Raw genomic sequence first — 26,962 nt, 5'->3', positions numbered from 1 at the left:
TACCTAAATTTTAAGTAGCTGAATACCAAATAAACAATTCCCAATCTTGCAGTTTTTGAAAAGGAAGCAAAAACATTTTCATTATTACAATGAGTACAGATTACATTTAAATCTTACATTTAAATCAAATATAGCTAGCTCTTTTTTTAAAAATAATAATCTGATACTCCTAAACCTTGTCATTTTCAACTGCTGATAGAGGTAATAAGAGAAATTAAATCTTGGCTGTACAAAAATATGTTGCATATTTGCAGTTTTGCACAAGTCAAAAGGCCACTTGTGTGTGAGGGAAAGTGGGGGCAAGCCAATGGGGAATCAAAAGTCTTGAAAACTGGAATAAATTATGCAGTCAATGTTTTAGTGGGAGGCAATTGAAAATTATACTGACCTCAATGTTTAAAAATACATCTGTGTAGCAATCTACTTTTATAGGTAGTAAAGAATATGAAATTTGAAAATAAACCTTAAAACTGACATAGTAAAAAATACATTTCAGGCAAACTAACTCAGAAGTGGGGAATAATGGTATTTCATTTGTGTGAAATGAAATCTAAATGAGCAGCAGCATTACTGAGCTTTGAAACACAATATAAAATTATTTCTACTATAAATGGAGAAGAAAGAAAAATCTACTCAAAACCAAAAATAACCAATGCTCATTCCTCTGTGTGCTACCTTACTAAACAGAACAATTTTGGTTTACAGACACCCAGTTGGAAAAACCAATCCATCATCCCTGTAGACTTAGACATTCAAAGAGCACAAGAGGAAATCCTGGTTAACCTCCATATAATATTTGTATACAAATGAAAAAGTATACTATTAAGGAAGAAAGAGTCAATGAAAGGCCATATGTAAATTCAGAAGCTGAAGACTGCAATTTAAACCCCCAGAGATATCTCCACAACAGATCCTGCAGGGAAGATAAAGGGATAGCCCTAAACTATATCAGCATATTGTTTGTTAATTGTCTGCCATGTGTGGCAAAATCTTTTTATTTTAATCTCATAGCAGATGCTGGTGAATATTCAGTATAAAGTAGAGAAGAGTTCATGTTAGCATTCCTAGAGCTGTCATTATAGCCCATTGAATCATGGTTGTAAATGGCCTCTTGGGAAAATCTGTGTATAAAAGAAGGACTCCAGACTGAGAAAATAAATCATTATCAAATATTATATAATTTACACCATTTGCTAACTAAGACAGAACATTAGGTCATTAGTCCATGTAAATAGAAGAACAAATTAACAAAAATGATATCATGGGACATTTGAGCATTCAGCTTAATTTTGTATTTTATGTGATCAATAATAAGCAAAAGATCCGTCTTGACTTTTGCCTCTGAGTCCTTTTACCTAGTACAGCAGCATGAAGGAAAGAGGCAGTACTCCATTACTAACAGTGATTTGTGTGCTGTGTCAGCTATGCTAGACAAGCTACAAAGCTGTGCCCCTACCTCTGCTCCAGCGAGCTGAGCAGATGCCATTCTCACAGCCAGCAGAAATAGCTCCTGCCACAGCAGGCAACAAAAGCAGCGCTGTGGCACCTGCTGCCTTGGCCAGCTGAGGCAACGGCGGGCTATCAGTCAAGGCAGTGGCAATGGGGCCACATAAACCCAACACATGCCCTGCTGTTGTCCTATCCAGCCACAGCCATGTGCCCAAAAGACAGCTTTCCACTCCCAATTGTGGCTCTTGGGAGGCATCCTTTGAATATCTTCCTCCTGAGAAGGAGAAAGGAATGGCAACGTGGTCTGGTCATGTGGCAGAGAGCACCTCCCAGGACTTCAGTGGGATGCCATCAATTTTTGCCACCTGAGCATTTTGTTCTTATGGAATATTATGAAGTAACGAAGTAAAAACCCTGATGGGCTTTTCAGGTCTGACATAACATTTAAACCTACACAGGTTATTGTCTCTTACGCAGTTCAACACCTTTCATAATTTTTTCTTATGGAAGCAAGGGGATAGGACTAGAGTCCTATAAGTCCTACATCATGTCCTCACTTTCTCAGGACCAGAGGGATGTTTAGCACAAGATTCTTCAGGGTTATAGCTTCTGTCCTGCATCCAAATCTTAATCTTAGTAACTCTAGAAACCTCTGAAGTTAATACAACTAAATTCTTCCTGTTCTTGCTGTTGTATGGAAACAATATCAGGTGATCATGAAGTCCAGTCAGCTTATCTGATGCGTTAGTTGAGACATTTGGGGTTTTTGTCTCTCTGTCAAAGAGCTGAGTGTTTGGGTACCTAAGCATCCTGGTTCACACCCTGTGAAGCCAATTCCTCTTTGTCCTAGGAGGGCTGAAAACTATAACTGAGACTACATTTTCAGAACAAAGTGTTTTGATTATGTAAATGTTAGGCATGTCTGCATTTTTCTCTCAATGGAAAATTATGAGGGAGTTTCTATATCCAAATTTAGGGGGATGAGTGTTACTTTTTGCCTTTAATTTTCTACTGAATATGAGGTCTGATTTCTGATCAGGCCCTGCAAAAGCTGATTCCAAGGCATGAACAGAATTCCAAGCTGTTGAGATGGTTGTTTCTTTCTGAAAGATAGCTTTGAGAAATAAAAACTATTTTTCCAGTCCCTAAAGTTTAAATTAGTCTTTATGATACAGCTGACTGACTTTGTGATACATTTTCCACCATGTGACTGCTTTCTTCTAATATTCAAGACTGCAAAACACAGTGGAGACGTTTTGACATGTGCTAAATATACATACTCAAAATAGGGTAAAGTTGCTCTGGTTTCTCTCCTTGACCCTTTCTGCCTCACTTAAGCTCACTTATAATCTGAATTATTTCTGCAGAGATCTGCCTTGCTTCATAGAGGAAGTCACTATGCTACCTTTCACCGTGGAGTAATTTGTACGTGGTGATATCCATGTGGCACTTGTGCTATTTTTGCAGCTAAATTCACATTGTATTTTTGCTCTCTATGTATAGCTTGATTTTCCTTTCATATTCAGTTTCTCCTCACACATTTATCCATATTTAATTCTACGTTTCAGTTCTTTTTTATAAATACATGGTGAACATACTAGATTAAAAAGCAAAAATTTACCATTTCTTGATATAAATACAGTCCTGTGGCATACATTCATTCTAAATTTAGGAAATGCTGTGGTAAAATCAATGCCACAGAAGAGTATTTGTTTACCTTCCAGAGGCGCCCTGGTTATTTAAGTAAAATTAAGTTAGATTCTTCTTTATAAGTTTTTGTCCATCACTGGAAAGTAGTATTGGCACTAGCAAAATTAACAACAAAGCCCACTCATTTTCCACTACGCTTTTGGAAGAAGTTTTCACCCACATTAAGAAACATGACACATTCTTTGATGGTGTTTCAGCTTGCATGGATTGTTTTCACAGCTATGAAAAGGGAAATTGTTAGAAATATGGGTACTATGTCTAGGCTAAAATGAAGATAATTTGATGCATGATCAATTTATTACTAATATTTATTCTTGTGGGAAAGTATCTTTTGGACTTTTAATTCAATATACACTTTGTGAACACTCTTTGCTTGTCAAAACATTCAAAGGGTGTCATTAACTGGTGAAACAAAGCTGGTTGAATTATTTGCTTAGCAACATTTGGCTAGCAAATAATTTCCATACCAGCCATGCTCTCTGGAAACAATCTTCCTCTAGTATTTGCCAAAATAATTTCCGTTGATAATTTTGGAAATTTTTTCAAATTTGTTTTCCATAGTGCTAAAGTCCTTTCAAGTCTTATATGACTGATCACTTCAGATACATAAAATTGTTTCTGATGTATAATTTTAGCTGCATTTTTCTATTAATATCTGTTTATTGAGGGAGTTTAAAAGTAACACATATTCCAATCTATTTATTTTATGAGTTTCTAGTTGAGCAATATATTGATATAAAATATGAGCTTTATGATTTGCAGCATTCTAGCCCAGCAATGAAGAGACAGAAAAGAACCACACACCATTGGCTCAGAAATTACAGTAGTCCAATTAATTCAGAACAGAAACATACTACCAATAATTTTTTTCTTGAGTTTATATGCACAACCTCATTTTCAATGAACATGGTCAGGTGAATGAGATTCTTATTTCTATGATTTCTCTCATATTTTAACTTGAAAACTTTGATTATATTGGGGACTGAGAGAAAGAAATAACAGAAAAGTTACTGATCTTTCAATTTTGAATGCATAAAAATATCAGCTGGTTTTCTCTTTTTACTCATTTTTATTTGCTTTAAAAGACCAATAAAATAGCATAAAAATATTGCCATTTTTCCAACTAAGTTTGAAATGCAAAATATTATATTTTTAAGTCAGCAATGCATTCTTTGTTTCCAGCAAACTCTGTAACAGAACTTGTTAAAATTTTACTTTATTACATGGATGTAATAAAGGAAATTTTCCTTTATTACATGGGTGTAATAAATTATACAACTATAACCGGTTTCTTCTTAAAGCAATTTATAGAAGACATTGAAATACCCAAAATACATATGCCTTAGCTAGGAGATACCCCTGCCTGAATTCCTTCTCTGCCTGACATAGAGCCTGGTCTGAAAAAGGTTTCCTGTATCACAGGAGACCAAGTCAGGTATTGGACTTGTAAATATTTCACTGTCTCTCTACTTGCAAAACTCTGTTGTTTCAAGTCAAGCATTTATTACATTATAGAAGAACACAGGAATAAACTTGATGGGTCAGAGCAGAAATCCAAGCAGCTTTGTGACCAGCAAGGGACACGCCAGAGAATGGCAGAAGTAGAAAACAACCTTTCCCTGATAGTCTCTCCTAGTTCCCAAGCTGGAAGATATCTGGAACCATAAGTGTATCAGGCTCATGCCATTTAATAGCCCTCAACAGAGCTTTATTCTTTGATACTGTCTATCTTTTTGATCTCACTTATACTTTTTGCCTGTGATTTTTACTTAGTAACAAGAACTTCCATTGTTGTTTTTTTTTTTTTACGTGCTATCTTATAATTTCATTTGGTGTCTTCCACATCCTGAGCTATGTGAAACATCGAATAATTGTTTTCCGTTCATCTTCTCTCTGGCATTCAGGATGTTATATTCTTCTTTTGTATCTATTGCCTGTTCAGTTGACTCATTTCCAGACTGATCTGTTCTGCTCTATTTAATTTCTTTTTATCTCCTTGTCATCCCTTTCATCCTCCTCTGTACTGTTTTTACAGTATCCTGTTTGATATGGTGCTGCCTCAACTCCAAGAAGCATTAAGTACTTTTTTTGCTTAGTTGACTATTCTGTCTTCGTAACATTAAGTCTTAGTACCCTGCTTTCTTTTTGGCCACTGATGAATACTGAGGTGATAAAGTCAGAAAACTATAGTGACTATCAGGTCCCTTTCACAAGTGAAAGCATCTGATTTATAGTCCATTGTCTCAACTCTGGGTCATTACCTACAGTTAGTTTACCATTACTGCATTATTTTGCATTGAACTGACACTGAATTTAATCTGCCATTTCATCCCCTGCTCATTCAGTAGCTTCCACCATAACTCTCTTAGCTTTCACTGCTGCACACTGACTCTCTGGGTATTGATGAGTTAAGAGTTCACAGAACTTGCTGTACAGATTGGCAAGAAATCTTTTCAAAAACAGCATTTTGACAGGAGCTAATGACATCTTCGGTAGGTCCCAACTGCCATGACCACTTTGATTTTGACTTGATCCAAAGAACTGATCTCTCACAATATTAACCACAAGAAGGTAATGGTAAGTGTAGTTTTGGTTTTTACACTTATTCAAGGATAAATATAATCAAAATATGATTAAATAATATCAAAAAGTTTCTTATGGAAACATGGCTTTTAGATTAGAGGACTGGAACAGGAGTGAGAATGGAGGAATGGGCTGGTGGGTGAATTTCAGTTCCAGAACTCCATATCCAGTGATATTGAAGGCCAAGACATCTCACATGGACAAATTTCTTCCAATTACCCCAGGCAGGGAAATGTTTAACTTGGTGTTTGCATGGCTTAGATACTAAAGTCAGTAACAAGACAGAAAGCCACAGGAAAGCAGGCACTAACTCTGGTGGTCATGATGCTATTTGTCAAAGTGTGATATTGTTAAATTACTCAGTGCTTGCCTAATACATTGGAATGTGGAAGTCATATGTGAAGGTTGCATACATTGTTATCATAGTCATGAGTTTTTGAATATTCTAATGACAGGAAAAATTTGATGATGATGAGGGAGGGGTGTTGGCTTATAAATACCTAAACCTAGGAGTTAATAACCTAGAAATCTTGATTTCCCATCTCTTTTTTCAGAGCAAAATTGAAACCAACAGCAAAAGTGCCTTCATCTTATCTGGGCTGACTGTGAAAGGATTTATAACATATTGTTGTCAGAGCATTGTGACCAGCATTGAAATAAGTGTGCCTGCTTGAGCCTTGTGTGTGTGTGTGTCTGTAATCTTGATGCTAAGATTGAAAGCTGCTGTGTACCTGTCAGTAGTTTGTGTTTGCCAGGGTAAAGCAATCCTTCTTCTCCTGCACTTTCCTCTGCTGGAATGAAACCAACCAAGTTCTGTAGAAAGAAATGTGAAGAAATTAAAATATGTAAATCAGCATCTTGTGAGGGGGCTTATTATGTGAGTAAGCTACTGACATCCTTCTCTAAGACTGTTCTCTCTCTGCATTGCAAAAAGATGGGCACTGAGCAGTGGAAGCTTGTATTATGGCAGCAGGAAATACACATTGACCTGATTAAGCTCATGGTGACAACCAGTGGCTCAGTATTCAGAAAGCAGCCTAAAGACCTTGAGAAAGAGATCCCAAGTCCTGTAAAAATAATTTAGATGCTTGTAGGGAACAAGTAAGATTCTTATAATTTCAAATTAGGAAAGGAGAAGCTCAAGGAAAGAGAAAAACTCAAACAACTTCACTGCAGGTGACAAGGTAACGTAAAACAGCACTGTTCAAATTTACTGTCTACCCATTATGAAGGCACAGCCAGCACAAGTCTGAAAAGAGGAAAATAGTATGTATTCCATGCTGTAAAGTGCATGTTTCCTCTGTGTAAAATTTTTGAACCTAAAGAAAAAGATATTATCATTTCTATCTTTGGAAGAGAAAACTTCAACAAAAAAATATATATACGCAATGGAGAAGCACTAGCAAAAAAGACTGGTAGCTAACTGAAGCAGTTCAGAACTCCAACATGAGTTGAAAAATGCTTTATAATAAGAAATAAACATCTCACACAAGCATATAAGGCAGGAATGTACCTTGCAATTCTGTGCAGTTAGGGCACATGAGTGGGAGGTCAGCCACCGTCATTCCAATGCCTCTGAGGGAGATCTGGAGATCTGTTTTCTTCAGTCAGCTGAGGGCTGTAACCACTACAGTCTGCATGATATGCTGAGGTTGCTTTCTTGTTGGAGCCTTAATTCAAAATGCTAAACAGCATGATGATGCTTGGCATCATGATGTGAATTCTATTCTCTTCAGGTAAAAGGGAAATTAAGTGTTTAGAGTGCTTACAGGTGGGGCACAGTTCAATGAATGAAGTCTTTCCCTTCCTTCTTTTTTGGTACTCATATTTTGACTTAATTTATATTCTTCATTCTCACTAAATTATTCAATAAATTTGACTTTTATTTGTAGACAACTAAGAAATAAAATGAAAAATTTTAACACATTGACTTTTTCTAAAAATTGTTTTCTTTGGCTCTAGTTATCAGGATAGTAAGAGTAAGCCACAAAATCAGCAGTGTAAATCAGGGTAACCACATAATGTTATCTACTGGAGTGTAAATATGGACAGCAACTGCAGGACTGGAGGGAGTTATGCTGTCATCCACTACAGATGACAGTACACACTGATACCAAAGACTAAGAATCTTAATGTCACTAAGAACTGCAAGGTTAAAAGATGACTGTGGGAATTTTTGAAGAATAATGAGAAAGAAATAGAGAAATCAATTATTTGCATGAGTACAAAGATAGGAAAAAAACAGACAGTTATGAGCATCAATTGTGATGGCAGTAAAGGACCACAGAACCAGAGTCCAGGGTAATAGTAGGTGAGGCAAAGAGTGTGGATTGTATCTGATCACAATGATAGTTAATCACACTGGAATATTATCAGAAGCAGCCATGAGAGCATCAGACTAACCCTTAAAACAAGGCTAACACAGTCATGAGTCTAACTCAGCATGTGGTGAACAAATTGAGTACAAGTTGGAAAAGAGCATAAAATGAAGAAGCTTTGTAATGATTGGTATTGCTCCTAGACATCTGAGAAATGAAAAGAAGAAAAAATGGTCTGACAGATGAAAGGAATTTTGATGCAATTGCCATTTTCTGAAACCTAACTGGACAATTCAGATACCTGGATAGTTAAAATTCCTGGTCATAATCTGTTCAGGAAGTTTAGCATGCATAAAAAAGGTGCTGAGCTGGCCTTTTATTGTGAGAATGCTGTCACACATTTCATGTGTTCCTGTGGCTTCATGTATTAACTAATGTCATTCAAGATGGGGCTTGGTGGAGGACACGGAATCAAGTCAGAGAAAAAGACCATTTATTCCTTCAGCACCTGTCTGCACTACCTAGAAATATCTGTCTGGGGGATGTCAGTTTGAGCTAGTATTTTCCTAATGTAACAAGACAAATAACTACATCTAAAGTAACTCTCCTCTGGATTTCATTACATAGATATCACAGATTCATTTACTAGATATCTGCGGTTGCTTGAAGGACCAGTAATCTTGAAATCATTATACTGAGGCAAAAAAAAAAAAAAGGAAAATTGCCTTATAGAAACTAAGAATAAGATACAAGAAGGCATAAAATGTCATTTCAGTATATGCAAAAGATACCTTTCCATTGGAAAGTGCCTCAAAGAGAAGACGTAGAATCAAAGACACAGGTTCCCAATCTATCAGTTGGGAAGAATTGCTAAACAAAAGTTTGGGAAGTTGGCATGGTATGCAGACAACTGCCTCTATCAGGCTGAAGGCAGGAGGAATGCCTGAATCCTCATTTTTCCCCTGAATTCCCACAACTGTTTCTTTGTTATTTATTAGGCAATTCTATCCATTCCAAAATTAACATAATGTCTTAAGATAAACAGTGAAGAGGATCTCGTTCCTCCAGAGTCTTCAACAAATACAACAGTGACACTAACCTATCAAGGATATGACTTGGTCTAGGCAAGTGTCCTCTAGGTTAATGGGCTCTAAGAGAAACCTCTCTGTTACAGGATGTTGCCACAACTCCTCAGTGCAGGAGAAACTCTCCTCCACATTGGCACCCTAAAATGAAGGCCAGAGTTGGACATGAGTGGATTATTTATGCCTTGACTTCATGGCATATTGACTAGAGGCCTGTTAGATAAGGTAAAAAAAGTACTCCTATAAATGGATTCCTGGTTTACAGGCTGCTGTTGTTAGGTTTTTTTTATTTTGTTTTGGTTTTTGTTGGTTTTGGTTGGTTGGTTGTTGGTTTGGTTTTTTGTTTGGTTTGGGGTTTTTTTGTTTTGGTTTGTTTTGTGGTTTTTTGCTATTTGGTGTTGTTGGGGTTTTTTTGGTTTTTTTTTGTTGTTGTTGTTGTTGTTTGGTTTTTAATTTTTATTTTTATTTTTATTTTAAATTAAGCAGTTGTAGGATTGCAAGTTTGAGCACTGTCTGCCAGAACCCAGGCTTCCTCTGCTTTCTAAGGAGCTGAATGTTGCAGGTGAATATTTAAGAACACTTCCTGGAGGTGGGATCAGCGCAGAACCCCTTCCCTGTCTGCCCATCTTTTACAAAAGCAAACCTAGAAATTAATTTGATTTAAATGGTCACATACCAGTACCGTGTTTGGCATGCTATTGAAAACTGGTATAGAATTCTGGTTTTAAGGATTATTGGGAAACTAAACTGGTATAGAATTCTGGTTTTAAGGATTGTTAGAAAACTTACATAGAAGAATGATTAAGATATATTTTACTGGCTCTAAACCAGACTCCATTATTAATGCTAAAAGGAAAGTTGCAGAGTGACTTGGTGGCAATGCAAAAATACTATTCTGGGAAATGGGGGGAAAAAACTAGATGCTCAAGCTTTTATTAGTTCAGGAGAAAATAGCGTAAAAGAAGCAGTGGGTGAGTCTGAAACCACGCAAGTTCAGACATAGTGGCAGTGCTTCCAAAAATTGCGTTCTTAATTATGGGGCAAAGTATGCAGTCAGAAGATCTCTCCTACCCCTGAAGCCTGCAGACTCACTAGAGGGTATGCTGTAGCCAAAGCTGGGTCGAGTGCAGAACCACACAATGCACATCTGACTATGTCCTGAGCAGAACCAAGAGCTTCAGCATAGGTATCAAGCCGTGAAGATGTTTTGTTTGGGAACATCTTTACAGGGAAGGCAACTGAAATATTTTCTGGGCATTCATGGTAGCACAGCTTTTGCACCCCCAGAAATCTTTGAGCATCAAAATTGCAAGTAGGCTTTGTGGTGCTGCATTCTGTGATTTCATGCAAATTGTCCCAGTGTTGTGTTTGTGGTGCCACAGTGATATTTGAAAACTTTCTGGATAAAACTTTGTAGCATCAGAATAGTGGTTTATTTTTATAAATTATTTTGGAGGGTCCAGATTATGGAAACACAAATAGCAGACAGTGCAATTCAATTATTCTTTCTTTCTTTCTTTCTTTCTTTCTTTCTTTCTTTCTTTCTTTCTTTCTTTCTTTCTTTCTTTCTTTCTTTCTTTCTTTCTTTCTTTCTTTCTTTCTTTCTTTCTTTCTTTCTTTCTTTCTTTCTTTCTTTCTTTCTTTCTTTCTTTCTTTTCCTTTCTTCCTTTCTTCCTTTCTTCCTTTCTTCCTTTCTTCCTTTCTTCCTTTCTTTCTTTCTTTCTTTCTTTCTTTCTTTCTTTCTTTCTTTCTTTCTTTCTTTCTTTCTTTCTTTCTTTCTTTCTTTCTTTCTTTCTTTCTTTCTTTCTTTCTTTCTTTCTTTTTTTTCTTTCTTCCTTTCTTTCTTTCTTCCTTTCTTTCTTTCTTCCTTTCTTTCTTTCTTTCCTTTCTTTCTTTATTTCCTTTCTTTCTTTCTTTCCTTTCTTTCTTTCTTTCCTTTCTTTCTTCCTTTCTTTCTTTCTTTCTTCCTTTCTTCCTTTCTTTCTTTCTTTCTTTCCTTTCTTCCTTTCTTTCTTTCTTTCTTTCTTTCTTTCTTTCTTTCTTTCTTTCTTTCTTTCTTTCTTTCTTTCTTTCTTTCTTTCTTTCTTTCTTTCTTTCTTTCTTTCTTTCTTTTCTTTCTTTCTTTCTTTCTTTCTTTCTTTCTTTCTTTCTTTCTTTCTTTCTTTCTTTCTTTCTTTCTTTCTTTCTTTCTTTCTTTCTTTCTCATCACTTATTTGTTGTTTTTGACATCTTAAACTAATTCCACTGTTTTGAAGCAGCACATCATGCTACACAAACACCTGGATCCACATCCAGTGTGGAACTAGGCTCTCTGTGTTCTAAGAACCCAGGGAGCTGGTAAATCTCTTGCTGTAGGATGTGGGCCTTAACACTCCATATCATCCCTGCCAGGTAATTTGTGCACTGGCATGTAGCAGCTGTTAAATGAAAAAGCCTTTAAGCAATCCTCTGGAGTTGAAGGTGAAGCGCCTGTTGCACAGGAGGCAAAGCTGAGAAATGAAAAATAAAAATGTCACTGCAGAACAAGTAGATGAAATCCATAATTATTTCTATTTTAAGAAGTGTTACAGGAAAATCCTGCTGGGGGAATAAGCAGGATGACATTTTATAAGAAGCTGGGCATATGTTCCTTATTTTGTGAATAAGAGCTAACTTTATTTGATATTAAATATGCATTTTTTAAAAGTTTGTACATTGATACACTAAAAGCTATTTGCATGATTCTGAAAGCCCCCTATTGCTGCCATGCATAGATTATTTTTCTCTTCTGGTGTGTTGGCATGTTTGGGGACAAGCATGGAAACCACGCCTGGGAAGGCCCATCAGGACAGAAGAGCAGAGTAGAAAAAGGGAGAAACAGCCTCAGACACTTGAGGAAAAAATAAAGACTTGTAATGTATGGAAAAAACAAGACTTTCCTAATGTACTATGCAGTAGAAATTGGGAATTTTAAGTCAAATGGCATGAAAATAAAGAGTAGTACCATTTACCATGCAAAAAGAAACTATGTCATGAATTCTAGGTGTTAAAATTTGATTTGTTTCTTTTCCAAAATGAAACTATAAAAGAAAATCAGCTGGTTCAATGGTAGGTCATTTGTCTGAGATATGAGAAACCTATTTTTGAGCCTTACAGGGTGATTCTTTTTCTCAGAAATGAGTCCATTCGCTTTATAATTTGAATTAATTAGCACTTCCAGACAGACAAACACTTTCTCAAACATTTTTGATCAATCATGATTATGCTACGAAAGGTAAGCAGTCTGTGTTGTATGAAGGGAATTTCCATGCAAAGACTCATCTCTGAATCATGTTCATGTCATCATCATCCTTGGCAGTCAAATAGTCAATAGAAGATGAGGCAACTCTGCTTTGGGCCTCTCCGGGTGCTCAGGGCCAGGGTGGCACAAAGCTACATCTGCTTCTCATTGGTCCTTCCCTTTTCCTAGATCTGGTGTTCTGCACTTACAAATGTTCTTTCTCTTCCTATGGTGAGATTCCTTATAGTCCCAGCCCATATAAACCTGAAAAATTATGCATCCTTTCTTAAAAACAAAGGTATCACCTCAGGTATTAGGAATTACAGAAGGCATTTACTGTGATTTTCTGAGCACCCATTAGTGAGCTGGGAGAAAAAAAGAGAAATTTCAAAATTATGCCCGTAATGAACTAGCAAATAACAATTTTCTCTAGCCTAAATAATTGTAGATGTACATAAAACAGAGTTTGCAGGACCTTTCCACTTGTTTGCACAAAATAAATGGGCTAACAAATTGGATTTGGACAGTAAAATTTTGCTGATACCCGGAACTTCCCCAACAGACTATCACATTATTCTAAGAGTAACAAGTGGAAAGTCATGTGTGAGGTTGCCAAATGTGTCTCAGAAACCAAACTGTGCATTAACATCTACCGATTTCTCCTTATCTACCATGTAAGTAATGTCTTCAAACATGAGATCCTTTGCCTGATTTTATGCTTCCCATCTTTAATCAAGCTGTGTCTTCCCAGCTGCTGCCCATCTTTAAGATAGTTTCTAGAGATGAACTCTGTTAAAATACAAACTCTAAGGTAGCAAATGAGGCTGACTCTGAATTTGCATTTGTAGCTACTTTGCCCAAGACAACCTTTATGAATGCCAAGACAGGAAAATATAAGAATTTTACAACTATCATATCAAACTGATGGGTTTCCCACTGAAACCTTTAGTGTTATATGTTATCTACTACTTTCAAGCCCTTTTGAAATTGAATCCTCTGATTAAAAGATTAGTTTAAAAGTGCATGAATTTCCATCTTCGTTTTCTTTAAGACATATGGAGATGAGAAATATGGATGATTTTTTCCCAAAAATGGTTGGGCCAAACAAGTTTTCAGACAGATTATTCACATGTGGCCATGAAAAACTAGTATCTACTAAACATTATACCTGTTTGGTGTTTACAATAATTAAATTTAATTGCAAGTTTTGCTACTAGCATAAAAGTAACCAAATGTGTAACCTAGCTGTTTCTAGTGAAAGTGGAGCATCCAGAAGAATATAAATCATAATATTATTTTTAGTATACGCATCACTTCCACATTTATAGTTAGCCAGATGAAATTTAGAACTATTCAGTTAGAATTTTGGATTATTTGAATATAAAAGGATATATTGTTAAAAGTAAAACAAAGATTCCAACTGTTTTCATCATTGTTGGTGCCTGCAGGTACTGTAGGAAGCTTTTCTTATTTACATATGAAGTCATGTTAGTGATAATAAAAACCATTTATGAAAAAATGCTCTCTTGAAACACTCAAAGCAATTTGTAGGATTAGTTCTATACAGGATACTGCACACTTTCAGTCCCTGTATTCACTATGGCTGAAACTGAATTAACTAGGATTATATTTAAACAATATTAACTGTAGCAGACAACTTAGATTAATGAAGAGATACTGCATAAAATGGGTTTATAAAATAACATGGAGTGTAGTACAGTTTAGTGCAATGGTTTTTCAATTGCACTTTGCTAACCAGACTATTTTTCTGAGATATGAGAAGTAGCAGCAACTGAGAATAACAGCAAGAGTGCAGGATTAAGAAAACCATATTTCCAAGGGTTTGAAAGACTAGCTTAGGTGCACGTTCCCAGCTAAAATTCTATAAATCCCATTTGTCTCATGTCTATGTAGAAGAGCAAGCACCAGCTGTGTTTTAGTTACACCATCATATTTTTTTGTGTTTTTTAAAGGATGCCTGAATACACCTACACTTTAAAACTGACATTTTTCAGGCAAAAAGGAAAGATCAGTGGGTTGATTAATAAGGCATGTGTACACCACAGGGTAAAAAGTATTTTAAAATACGGTCCACCTCAGCAACGCACTGTTTTCAGGTGGCTGGGGTTTTTTGGAGGTTTTTTCCGGTAGTTTGAGCCTTGTGTGTGAACATAAACACTGAGCCAGTGCTGCCACCTCGAGGATTTTCTTGAAGAATGTCCCTCAACAGAAGTGAAAATTAATTGCACATACTAGTGGCACAATTTGTGTTCTCGTTTGTATATGCATAAGACATACTAAGTAACAGTAGCGTATTGAAAATATTTATTTCATAGAAAATTCCCCCAAAAAGATAATAATGCTGTGACAAACATCTATAAACTTAAGCTGACAACTTAATGATGAGTTTTTTATATACAGATTTTAAAATAACTTTACTTCTCATTATACATCAATCAAGATGGGAATGCTTTTCTATGCAATGCTAGGTACCACTGGCACATAGAAGCAACAGATCTGTATGTGAAATACAAATGGACTTATGAGTTCAAAGGAAACCTGGCATAGTTACAAGACTAAACTCATTTACATGACCTGGGATTTAAATAAATTCACTCTAATTATGAAATGTATGTGGTTTAGGATATTCAGTCTAAGATATTTTTTGTTTGTGCCCAGCTGAGACAGGAACCATATCCTGCAAGGGGATCCCCCAGACTATAGTCCTGAATCAGAAAACAACATTAGTCACTAATGCAGATCTACACTTGTGTGAGATTTATCAAGGTACATCTAACTGCAGGGTTTAGGGTGTTTTTTCCCAGAACTTTGTCACTATCATGCTGATTATCACCAGAACTAATTTTTTTGCTTTGTCCAGCAGCAAAAATTCATAGGTTGATGTTAAGTGCCTATGGAAAGAGAAAGTTTGGAATGGAATCCATAACAAGAAGTACTGATGAAATAAAGAAATACATGTCATTATAAAAAAGAAAAAAAAAATGAAGGCATCAGGAATACTGTCCTCCTTGAGAGCTGAGTCTACTTTGAGACACCAAAATTCACAGTCTGGAACTTGTGTTTGGCATCTGCATCTGCCATTTAGAGAATAGAAGATAGATCTGGTCTTTTGGATAAAGGAGATGGTGCTGACAGTACCCTCTGCATATTGTTGCCCAGTGTCAACCACAGTCACTCAGGAAACAGAAAGTAAGACCTTTAGTCCCTCCTTATCTTGATTTGGAACAATGCAGTGTTTCCTACTTGCCACCCATCTTACGCCTTGCTACTGGGACTTTTCCCTGAGTGAATGATAGAGAATTGTTCCTCCTGCGCCTCTGTTTTTCCAGCATTATGAAATGAGGAAGCTTACCTGATAGTTTCAACAGCAAAGATGAAGAGAGGCCCATCCCTCCCTATGTTTAATTGCATTACTGAAAGACAAAAATTTGAACTTCAATAGAAAACTGAGATGTTTTACTTCAGAGGGAATGCTCTTTTGTTAGAGTACCTATTGCAGTGATGAGTGAAATTGAATAGTTGACACGTTTTGCAATAATTTCAATGCTTAGGCCTGGTATCGTTTAAGAGCAATGATAAAGCCAGATTGAGAAAAAGGTGAAGAGGGAAAAAGGTGAAGGGAAACTTTATGCCTGGAGATAGCTGTCTCAGCTACCAGTAGGCAGGAACTGCTCTGACCTCAAGGGCAGTAGATTGGAACACTTGCAGAAGAACATTTCAAGAGATGTGAAAATTTCAGTGATGGAAAGTTAGCAACTACAGTCTCCCAGAAGCTGAAGAGATTTGGTGGAGCTGGAGCATCAGTCTTCAACTTCAGTGTTCAAATTCTCACCAAGTCCCACTTTGGTGTCTAAACCCCTTAATAAGATCAACTATGTATACTGATTTCATATTTCTTGTTCTCAAGGATGGTGAAGTTCACCACCCTAGATAGACATTGCATTAAAAGAGACCATAGTTAGCTTAAATTTATTTTTAACTTGGCTCAAAAAGGAGTTCATCATTAACCTACAGCAACAGATCTACAGGATGTTTATCAGGAATGGAACGTTGCTGATAAGGGGGTGAGCAGATAAACGCTCCTCTTCCAGATTATGAGTACTGTGAGGTATTCTGAATGATTTACTGATAGTTAAAGGTATTAAATACCTGGTTATACTGCATGTAGAGGGCTTTGGGTCCAAAAAAAGAGAATAGAGCTCTAAAGAAACCTGGCACCAAACCACTACCTTTGTCTGAGGAGATCAGTGACACACAAAAAGATTTTGTGGAGGGAAATGATAATACTTCTTAAACTCCAGTTGAACTTCATTTCTCCATGCATCCCAAGGCATAAATATGTTCCAAGCAAATTTTAAAAGCTTTCAATTGCAATCAGCAGATGAAGTTACATCTGCTTTGCATCCATTCATTTTACATCACAGCAGAATTTGGCACTACTACTCTACCAAGTTCTTAAGGGAAAACATTTCATTACTGGCATGCTTTTATTTATTTGTTTTTGCTTGAGATAGCACAATGATGAAACAACTGGATTTTATTCACTTACTTAAATGCATTTCTTGGGCCACTCATTAAACAATAACATTAAAATAGCAGGGAGAACCATCTGGCTTTTTGAAGTTTTGTTCCAATATGTTACCAAACCACACGGAGTATTTTACCAGGAAATAATGTCTTCCTGGACAGTCTGGATTCTTTTCCACATGTATGGAGGGAAATTGTTTATATTTGTATCCATTTCTCGCTTCAAAATAACTGGCTATAATGTGGTGAGGAATGCAGAATTATATTGCAGCATTTTGTATTGATGTATCTATGGGGAAAACAACTAGTCTGGTTGTGTGTGCACAGATATATTCCATATATATATTTTTATGCTGACTCTGCTTTAAGCTGATTGCTTTTCTGTATATTATGTGGTCACTAGACCAGAGCTGAAGGATGGGAAGAACTCCTGGATTGAATGAGTAACTAAAAATCTCTCATGAAGTCACCCAAATCTTGCAGAATCAAAGATCTCTCCATCTGAAACCTCTCAAAGCTGGAAAACTTCAATTTTAGTTGCTCTACATAAACAACAACAACAACATAGTTTTTATTTTTATTCTTAAATGTAAAGAATTTTTTTTTAATTCAGTGCTTTGAGCATTCAGGTAATCATAGATATATATATACTCATGTATATATATATATATATATTTATATATATATATATTCATGAAATAATTTAAGTGGTTTGAAGGGGCTATCACCTAACAGAAAGTAGAGTCCTCTACTGAAAACTGACTGAATTTAAGACTGACAGTTCTCATATAACCTTCTTCTGCCAGAGGATATGAGGGGAGGAAGGGAAGGGTCCAATAAAATCTGACGTATTGATCCAAAAAGGGCTTAGTAGGAACATATCCCACATTTATAACAAAATGAGAGATGTTAATAAAATCTCCTGGTTCAAAACCCAAGCTTATCATCAAACCACTTTGATCTAGTTAAAATAGGAATACATGAATGTACTCACCACCAATATCCTCACCATACTTTCACTTTTCTGACAACTCATTCACCTCAGTGATTCCATGGGAGAACGCTTTGGAAACATGGGAGGCACTACAGATTCCTTTAATAAATTGGAAAATGGTATTAGAAGTTCATTTATCAACATTTTACTATCAGACTGGAAGGATGTTTTAGAGGTATATTGGCCAACATTGTGGATGATAAAAACAAGCTTATTACAGTTTTATACAGGGTGAGTTAAACAAATATATGGGATTTAAACTCAAATATAGCAGACTGAGGAAATTATTTGGAAAAAAACAGATTCAACTTGAATGCAAACTTTTCCACATATGCAGGAATAATCAGCTCCATGAACTAACTGAGGAATGACTGGCTGTGCAACAGCTCTGCTGAAAAGCACCTTGTGGTTATAGCAGATAACCAGCCAGACCCAAGTCACCAAACTTGTGATGTTGAGAAAAAGATAAGTATCATATTTATGTGTACAGAGTGTCATTTGCAAGAAGCTGCGCAATTTCTGGTACTGCTACTTTGTCCTCTTTGTCTACCTCTATCTCAGCAAGTACCCCATCTGTACCTAAGGTCCCATCCACCCAAAGGGTGGATGTAGAACTGTTGTTGTGTATGTGTAGAACAGCTGATGAAAATGTCAAGGGACAGGAAAAGTCAGAGATGTGAAAACTACAGCCTGTGAGAAACTGCTCCTGGTGAAGTCGGAGTAGTTTAATTTAGAAAACAAAGACTCAGAGAAATTTACTGAAAGTCTTGAGATACTTAAGCTAGATATGTAGAAACATAATATCTAGGTTACAAAGAGGAGAGAGATCAACTGTTCCCTGTGCCTGTATAAACCACATGACCACTGAAGAAAGCCCTGAGGGAGCTGAGGCACTTACTCCACTGGAGTTTCAAAGAACAATTTGAACAAATGTCTGTCAGGATGTATAAATGTCTTTGCATTTGATACATGGTATCTTTCCCTAATCCATTTTCCTATTACATTATTTGAAAATGCAGCAACAATCTCAATTTTCTTGACTAGGAGTCCAAACTGTAATTGAGTACAGTGGTTACTACTACAGCAACCAAAAATTCCTCCAAGTGCTCATGGTCAGGAACCACCACTAATGCCACAGGAACAATTGCCAGCAGGTGACCAGAGCACAGTAGGCTCTTTTAGGCCATCTGATGCCAAGTTTTCACTTCCCTTTTGCTTTCTTGATGAAGTAGACAGCAATCTTTTGTATCTGTCCCCAAGTTACTGTCTAAAGAGACAGTGACAAATGGTGAATTCCCCATTAGCTACTATGGCATTTCAATATCCAGGAATTCACACTGGGATATTTATGAATGAGCTTTCAAGTCAGAGAACACACAGCATCTTGAGGTTGCCTAAATTCCAATCATCACTTGAGACAACTGCAAAATTCTCTCTTCTTTTTTTTCCTACCAGAAGAAAGCAGAGATCAGTTTGTGAAAAATACAGATGTGATCTGTACTTTTGCCTGCCTCATATGTTTGGGTAATGTCATTTGACCCAGGGGGAAATACTATTCTTTTAGTAAGTGCTTGTAGCATGTCATCTTCCTCCTTATTTTGCCCTGTAAAGTTGCAGGTATTTCAGCAATATATTATCTTGAGTCCTTGAGAAAAAAAAAAAAAGATCTAATATCTGGGGGGAAAATAATTGGTTAAACATTGAAAGAGGAGGCAAATCTTGGAAAGCTCAAAATTATTACAAAACACAATAGTGGAGTTGTATGTTCTTTTCACAGAACATTTGAACTAAGAAATACTTTTAATTAAAAAGATATATGTACATAGTTGAATTTGTTTTCCACACATACCTGCAGGCCTGTTTATGTATGAACTCTGCTGAAATATTTCCACATGATTCAGATGTGCATATTACTTTTACATTTATATATATATATATATATATATATATATATATATATGCATCTCATTTCAGTTCCATGCCGGCTTTCTAATTTGAGATAAACACAATTCCATCTAGTCTTCTTTTACATCTATAAATAGTGCAGATATAATTGGGTTTCACTCTCATAAATTTTTTGTAAGAAAAGACTAAGGTAAACATGGATTTTTTTTCCGCCCTATATTTTGAGTTAATGATTTTTTAAAAAGAACATCTTTGTCCTAAATCAAAACCACACAGCCTGTCAATGGCTTTTGGTGATTTAGAAAACAACTGTGGATCATATGGCACTCAAAGGAAGAATGACTTCACTGAAACTACTGCCAAACAGAATTTTGGAAGCAGAAATAGAACCGGGTAGGAAGTGGTTTTCCTGTCCCGCGAAAGTTTTCGAGATCTCGTTTCTCCCATTATACCTCAAAATGAGCCCAAGACCTACTGAAGATGAGAGAGGGAGAAAGATAAAGCCCACCAGGCTGAAGAGGTAAGCCCACAGCATCCCTATTCAAGTGGCTGGTTGGGTAGGGCTCTTCCCTGGGACAAGGAGCACCAAGGTAGGCTCCTGTTCTGATCCCAGCTTGTGTCCTGAACCTCCCCATGGGTGACTGAGGATGTTCAGGTCATGTCAACTGCACATTGGATTGGCAGCACAATCAGTTACTACAGCGTCAATTCTTTTGTTGCAGATATCTTTTTTTGCCCACCAAATTTTAGTGGTATACTGCGCTTTTCAACAGAGAGGTTTTCAATTCTGGGAAATTACTGCCCTTTTTCAGTTTTACAGACATAACTTTACTCCCACTGTCCACACCAGAGGACAGTGTTCTAGTGGCTGCGCATACATAGAGATAAAATCTTTCCCCCCAAATCCTCAAAGGCATCTATGCACCTAACTCCCACTGAGAGACGAAGACCAGACAAAAAAAAAGTGCAATTTGGGTATCGCCACTGCAAGCTGGCAGACATATGGGACCTGCAATAGAATCCAGATGGACTATTTCTCCCTCTGTGTCTGAAGCATAGGTGTACACTGGACTGACTTGAGGGGTTTGTGCTATCAGAGATCAGTCATGTGCTGGGGATGATAGAGAACTATCCTGTCCTGAACAATCATTTCAGAACTTCTTGCAGCTTCAGAAGGGTTGTCTATGCTGTACAACAGTACTGGGTGACAAGAGCTGGCCCAAGTCTGTCCATGCTGCCATATCTGCACTCCTATTTATATTTCAAAAGAGTGACACCAATGCATTTCTTTCTACTGAAGGCTAATTCTGAACTTGTAGTGCAACCTAAGCATCCACAGCACAGAGAGGAGCACACACAGCTCCTCAGCTAACTCTGCGGGCTTGAAAATAGAATTAGCACAACAACAAAACCCTCTGGCAACAGAGCTGCTATAGGTGCACACTGAAGCCTCCAGTTATGGCACCTCAATATTCAAATCCAAATGTTACTCTGGAGCTGTATTAATAGAGATTAGCAGCATTTCCTCTGTCCTACCCGCATCAGAGCCTGCAACTGCAGCCGTTCCAGTGCCGAGCTGAGGAAGGCAGCCCATCCATTAATAGCAAGCCTGACTGCAGCTGATAAGCTCGATCCCTGCTGCTTCTTTTCCGGTGACATCACTGTTTCATGTCTCTGGATTTCTGCTAACAAGTCGTGCTCAAGACGTGGCTGCAGCAGAGGGCGCTGGCCTCGGGCAGTAGTTCAGAGCAATGCTGGTGCTGCAGGTAAAAGGGGTGACTTCCGGAGAAGCAAAGAGAAATGTGTTTGCCCTCCTTTTTCGTTTGATATCATTTCATTCCCAAATCCCTTGATGCCGAAAGATGACTGGATATTTTAAACAGCGTCGTTCTCACAAAGCAAAAAGAGAACAAGTGGTCTGCTGCACAGCTGTGTTCAAACCCACCCACTGCACACAGAGTCTAGTTCAGCCTTACTTTCTTATGGCGGTAATAAGTGTGCACATAGAATGAAATTAAGAACCCTTCCAAGTTCCGGGCCAGGTGCTGGGCAGATGTACAGTGAGGGGGTGAAGGGATTGTAGGGAAGCACTGAGACCAAATCTTTTCTCATAGACCACCCTGAAGCTGCAGAGCCCCTGCAGAGAAGTCTCACTGAGACCTGTGCCTTACCTGGGTGCCCACAGCAGAAAATGGGAGATGGGAAACTTCTACTCAGCAGAGGACTCAGCCTTCCCACACCCATCTCCATTCAGTACTCATTCCATTGCTCCTTTGTTCTCCTGCACAGAGCTACCCACTACAAGTGTATCTCTTCCTCTAAGTCAGGCTCTGACACTTCTTTGCAGAATGACTCTCAGAAGCAGCAAGGGGATAGATTTGTCTCCTGGTAGCTGCTACTGACTTTTATTAGTACTTTGTTTTCAGACAATGGTAGGAAAGAGCTATCTGAAATCTGCATTTGGTTGTTGGCAGTCAATACGTAAACTTTCACTAGTGAGATTTAATATGAATCATGTAAAAAATATTGAAGAATTAAGACTACACCTACTTTTACATGTTTATATTGTGCAGATCATCACTTTCTGTTAACTTGCTACATTGAAATTTGCAGTGACTGATTGAACTTCTAGAGAGAACAGAAGTTAAGCTGCTGTTATGAAGTGTCCATGTAGTTCATTTGGCTTCATGAAATGCATTGATATTAACACAATTTACTATTTTAGTTGAATATATTTTTAATGCTATTTAAAATAAATGTATGGAAATATGGAAATGGTCAGAAAATATTTATTCTCAGGTCCCAATCTTTAAACTTTTAACTTCAATGTTTTTAAAAATTTGTTTTAATTTTTTTTGTGTAGTTTAAAAGAACAACAATGACATCCAGTGGCTGTAAATTTTTACTTCCATGTTTTACACTACATCCAGTGTAGAAAATAGATTTGTGCCTCATAAAATTGTAAAATAAGATATGAACTTTAATATCTGCTGAGTAGAGGTGCAAAGCCTTACCATGTCACCTTGAGACATTTTACAGTAGCTATTGTTCTGGAATGTTCATAAGACAATTTTTTGGTAGCAATGAAATAAGTACAATAAATTTGCTCTAGAATTCTGAATCCAATTAAAGTTGGAATAAAATTAGCACATGCTTTTTAAAACTACTTTACATCTATAAGGTCTTGTTAGTATCAGCCCTTTCTTTCCTGCCTCCTATGCCTGTTTTGTGTATTTAGAAAACTGGAAGTACCTGGTAGCTTCTTTATAATTATTTGGACCATACCAGCCCTAAAGATAGATATGTTAAGGATGAGGAATGTCACTTATCCTTATTTCTCCCTTCCCTAAGAAAAATAAAATTCTTCTTTCCATAAATATTGGGGGGAGAAAGGTGAATTGAGGAAGCCAACCTTCCTTTCCAAGGTTCTGTGAACCAGGCTGCAGCTGAGAGGAAGGCTCCCAGCCTGAAGGTGCATTCACTAATGCAATTTAATTTTCACTGCTAGTAAAGATTCAAAAAGAGTTAATTAAAATTATATAGGAGTTTATTTAAACAAATCTGATTTAAACAAATAAATTTAGCAGATCAATAACCAGAAGACTCTAGGAATAATACCATCCTTTTTTTTTTCTTCCGTGGACAGTTTTTCTTCTCATTTCTCTTTGCAGCTGCACTGTCCAGCTTGCAGAACCTGTGACAGTAGGCTTCCACACCTGCAGCTCGGGAGTCACTGGGGTGACCCAGTGCTACTCATTACCACAGAGCTGCAGAAGCCCTGGGCAACACCAGCTACTGATGGCATTCTCCATCCCCACTCTGGCTCACACAGCACCTCAAATCCCTCTCCTGGTCTCAGACAGCTTCAGGGCTCTCAAGCTCCTGTTCTGCAGTAGGTAAATCATTTTGCTTCAGGAGCTGGAAACAATCTAGGAACTTCCCCAGGGAGCCAGACAAACCTGGACTTGCAACAGGGAATGCATGGATTTCAGTTAAACATCAACATTTAAGGGAAAGATGGATTTATGTGGAGGGAAAGGGATTCAGCAATCTCTCCTGTGGCCAGTTGGATTTAATGAGAGAGCTCTTGCTGTGGAGATTTCATTCCCAATCTGGCAGCCCAGCAGGGATGAGTTAATAGGTGGGCTTCTATTTTTTTGTTACATAGTCATTCTCCTTGCCTTCAGTTTAGCTTCAAGTTGCGCATGTCAGTACAATTTGAGAACAGTAAAATCAGTATGAAAAAAATGACCTGTTCTTAAAAAAAAAAATACAAGTTATGACAGAATAGGGTGCTTCTCTTCTCCCAAGTCTAAGGCTGTGCTTTGTGCTCTGTGAGATTTTCTGTATAAACAGTATATTTTATTTTCACTTATCTATCTGTATTTGGCAGAGTTACAAACAGAATGGTTTTACACTTTGAGAACTGTACCTGGATTGGCATATCATTTGCTCTAGAAATTAATTAAACTTATCTCAATCTTTTTTTCTTGCTGGTAGTACCTCACAGCTTTTTTCACCCGGCATTACTAGCTTTTGTCAACAAATTTCATTCCATAACCTTCTAAACACCTTGAAAATACCCACAGTCAAAAACTGAAATCATAGCAGTTAATTTTAAGAGATATAGAATGTATAACTCTTTCCCCTAAATGGATTGGCATTATAGTTTCTCAGGCAAGGAAATGCATTTGCAGTCTTCTCTCTCTTAGACTGGAGAGTAACTGATGCTTCTCCTGGTGTAAAATACATTTGAAAGTCAAAGAGAAACTGAGCCCTTGATTTCTTCCTAACATGGTGTTCATGTCTCATGGTAAAGTCTCCTCCCAGCTGTATTTAGGCTGCGAATTTCCATGGGAAACAGGCACAGACCTGCCAAGAATTGTATATGGCTTGATGGGATTGAAAGTATCATTACTGAGGAAAACTACAGAGTGAAGGGAGGAAAAGGCTTGTTGATTTGCAATGTGATCTTCTCTAGTGACCTGCCTTTGCTACACACATTGATCAGTTATGAAAAGCAAAGGCAAAATTAGAATAAAAGCATTCTAATTATCAAAGCATGTGTACCAAAATCTTCATTTTTGCATTTTTGCAGACATGATTATGCTTATATATGTATAGTATAGAACATATACAAATAACTTTATACAAAAGTTTAGAGGTATTAAGGGCATAACTGTAAAATGATGCAAAGTCTCTGACACTGCATAGATCTTGCAGGGAAAGAAAATTCTTCCTTAGTTACACACATCACAATTCCATCATTGTTCTGCATTATCCTTTATTTGAAACCAAAATGAAGCCAAAAAGAGAAATCCCTGTAGATATCAAGAGTCATCATTTTATTGCCTTGAGTGAAATCAATTTACAGCTCTCATTTTTAGAGCCTCTGCCACATCCACCACTCACAGTGGAGCTCACCTCCTTTTTCCTCCATCTCTTCTGCTCCCTGACTTGTCACTGCTCACTGGAACACATGGGGCTGAACATCTCCCAGCAGACAGCCAGTGTTTGTTAAAGAGGGGACACTGGAGTCAAAATTTGGGGTTTTGATAAAGTATGAAACACTCTAGCAACCCATTTCACTGGGGAATTAGCTAAGGGGTTCCCCTCATCAGTGGGAGCCATGGGCTAGTTTCCAGGTGCATCAAAAGAAGAATAACTGTTCTGTGAAAACAGAAGATTAGTTGACTTCACTTGCTAAAATATGTGCTCTTTCTCCCCTTAGGAAGATACAAAAAAATCCATGAATACTCTCAGACACACAGCAGCAACATTTCACTTTTTATTATTGTCATTAATATTACTTTTGTGCTTGCAGTCCAGGCAAGGCTGAGGAAGAGGAATTTGCAACCACAGAATAAGAGTCACATTCCCATTCTAACAAGTTTGCAATTTAGAGGCAGCAGGTGGACCCAGACAGATGGCAGGGCAGAGGCACTGTGAGACACGACTGATCTCAGAGCATCCTCCTGCCTAATGCTGCTGACCTTGTGTAAGCCTAATGGCCAGTTCTGGGATGGTATTTGAAAAACAGGGAAATCAACATCTGGAACTTACATCTCCTTGTAATAAAAATAAGAGATAATTTAGGAGCAGAAATACGTATATTAAAATATGCATATATTAATCACTTTTCTCATATTATAGTGTCCTATACATCACTAGACAAAATTTCATAGAATCATGGAGTAATTTGGGCTGGGAGGAACCATTAGAGGCCATCTAGTCCAACCCCTCTGCCATGAGCAGGGACACCTTCCACCAGACCAGGTTTCTTAGGGCCCTGTCCAATGTGGCCTTGAATGTATTCAGGGATGCAGCATCTGCTGCCTCTCTGGGCAATCCATTCTTGTGCTTCATCCTCCTCATTGTACAAAAATCTTACTTAAACCTAGTCTGAGTCTACCACAGCTGGTTAAAACCATTACTCCTTGTCCTACTGCTACAGGGCCTACTAGATTACTCCTATCTTTCTTGTAGACCTCTTTTAGCTGCTGGGAGGCTGCTATAAGGTCTTCTCCAAGCCTTTTCTTCTCCAGTCTGGACAGCCTCAGCTCTCTCAGCCTTTCCAGGAGAGGTGCCCCAACCCTCTGACTGTCTTCACAGCTCTCTCCTGGGCTCACTCCAATGGGTCCGTGTCTTTCCTATGCTGAGGACCCCAGAGCTGGATGCTGGTCTCCAGGTGGGTTCTCAGGAGGTCAGAGTAGAGGAGCAGAGTCACTTCCTTGGATCTGCTGGCCGCCCCTCCTTGATGAAGCCCAGGATACAATTGGCACTGTGAGCTACAAGTGCCAATACTGGCTCACACCCAGCTTGTCACCCACTAGTACAGCCCAGTCCTCCTCAGCAGGGCTGCTCTCAATCTCTTCATCCTCTCATCTCAGTTGATGCTGGGGGTTGTCCTGACCCATGTGCAGGACCTTGCACTTGCAAAATTTAGGGTTCCTAACATCAGTTCCCACATAACCATGCCTTTTGGCTCCCACTACCATTTTATTATTGACTGTCACACCTAGCAGTTTTCCCTGTCAAGATAATCATCGAGTTAGCTGGTTATATGGCACAGAGAATAAATGGATATATAAGCTTTCATCAGTCTATATTC

Source organism: Camarhynchus parvulus, chromosome 3 (genome assembly GCF_901933205.1).
Source record: "Camarhynchus parvulus chromosome 3, STF_HiC, whole genome shotgun sequence".
NCBI classification, from domain to species: domain Eukaryota; kingdom Metazoa; phylum Chordata; class Aves; order Passeriformes; family Thraupidae; genus Camarhynchus; species Camarhynchus parvulus.
The sequence above is the reverse complement of the archived record's forward strand: the minus strand, read 5'-3'. Positions refer to the sequence as shown.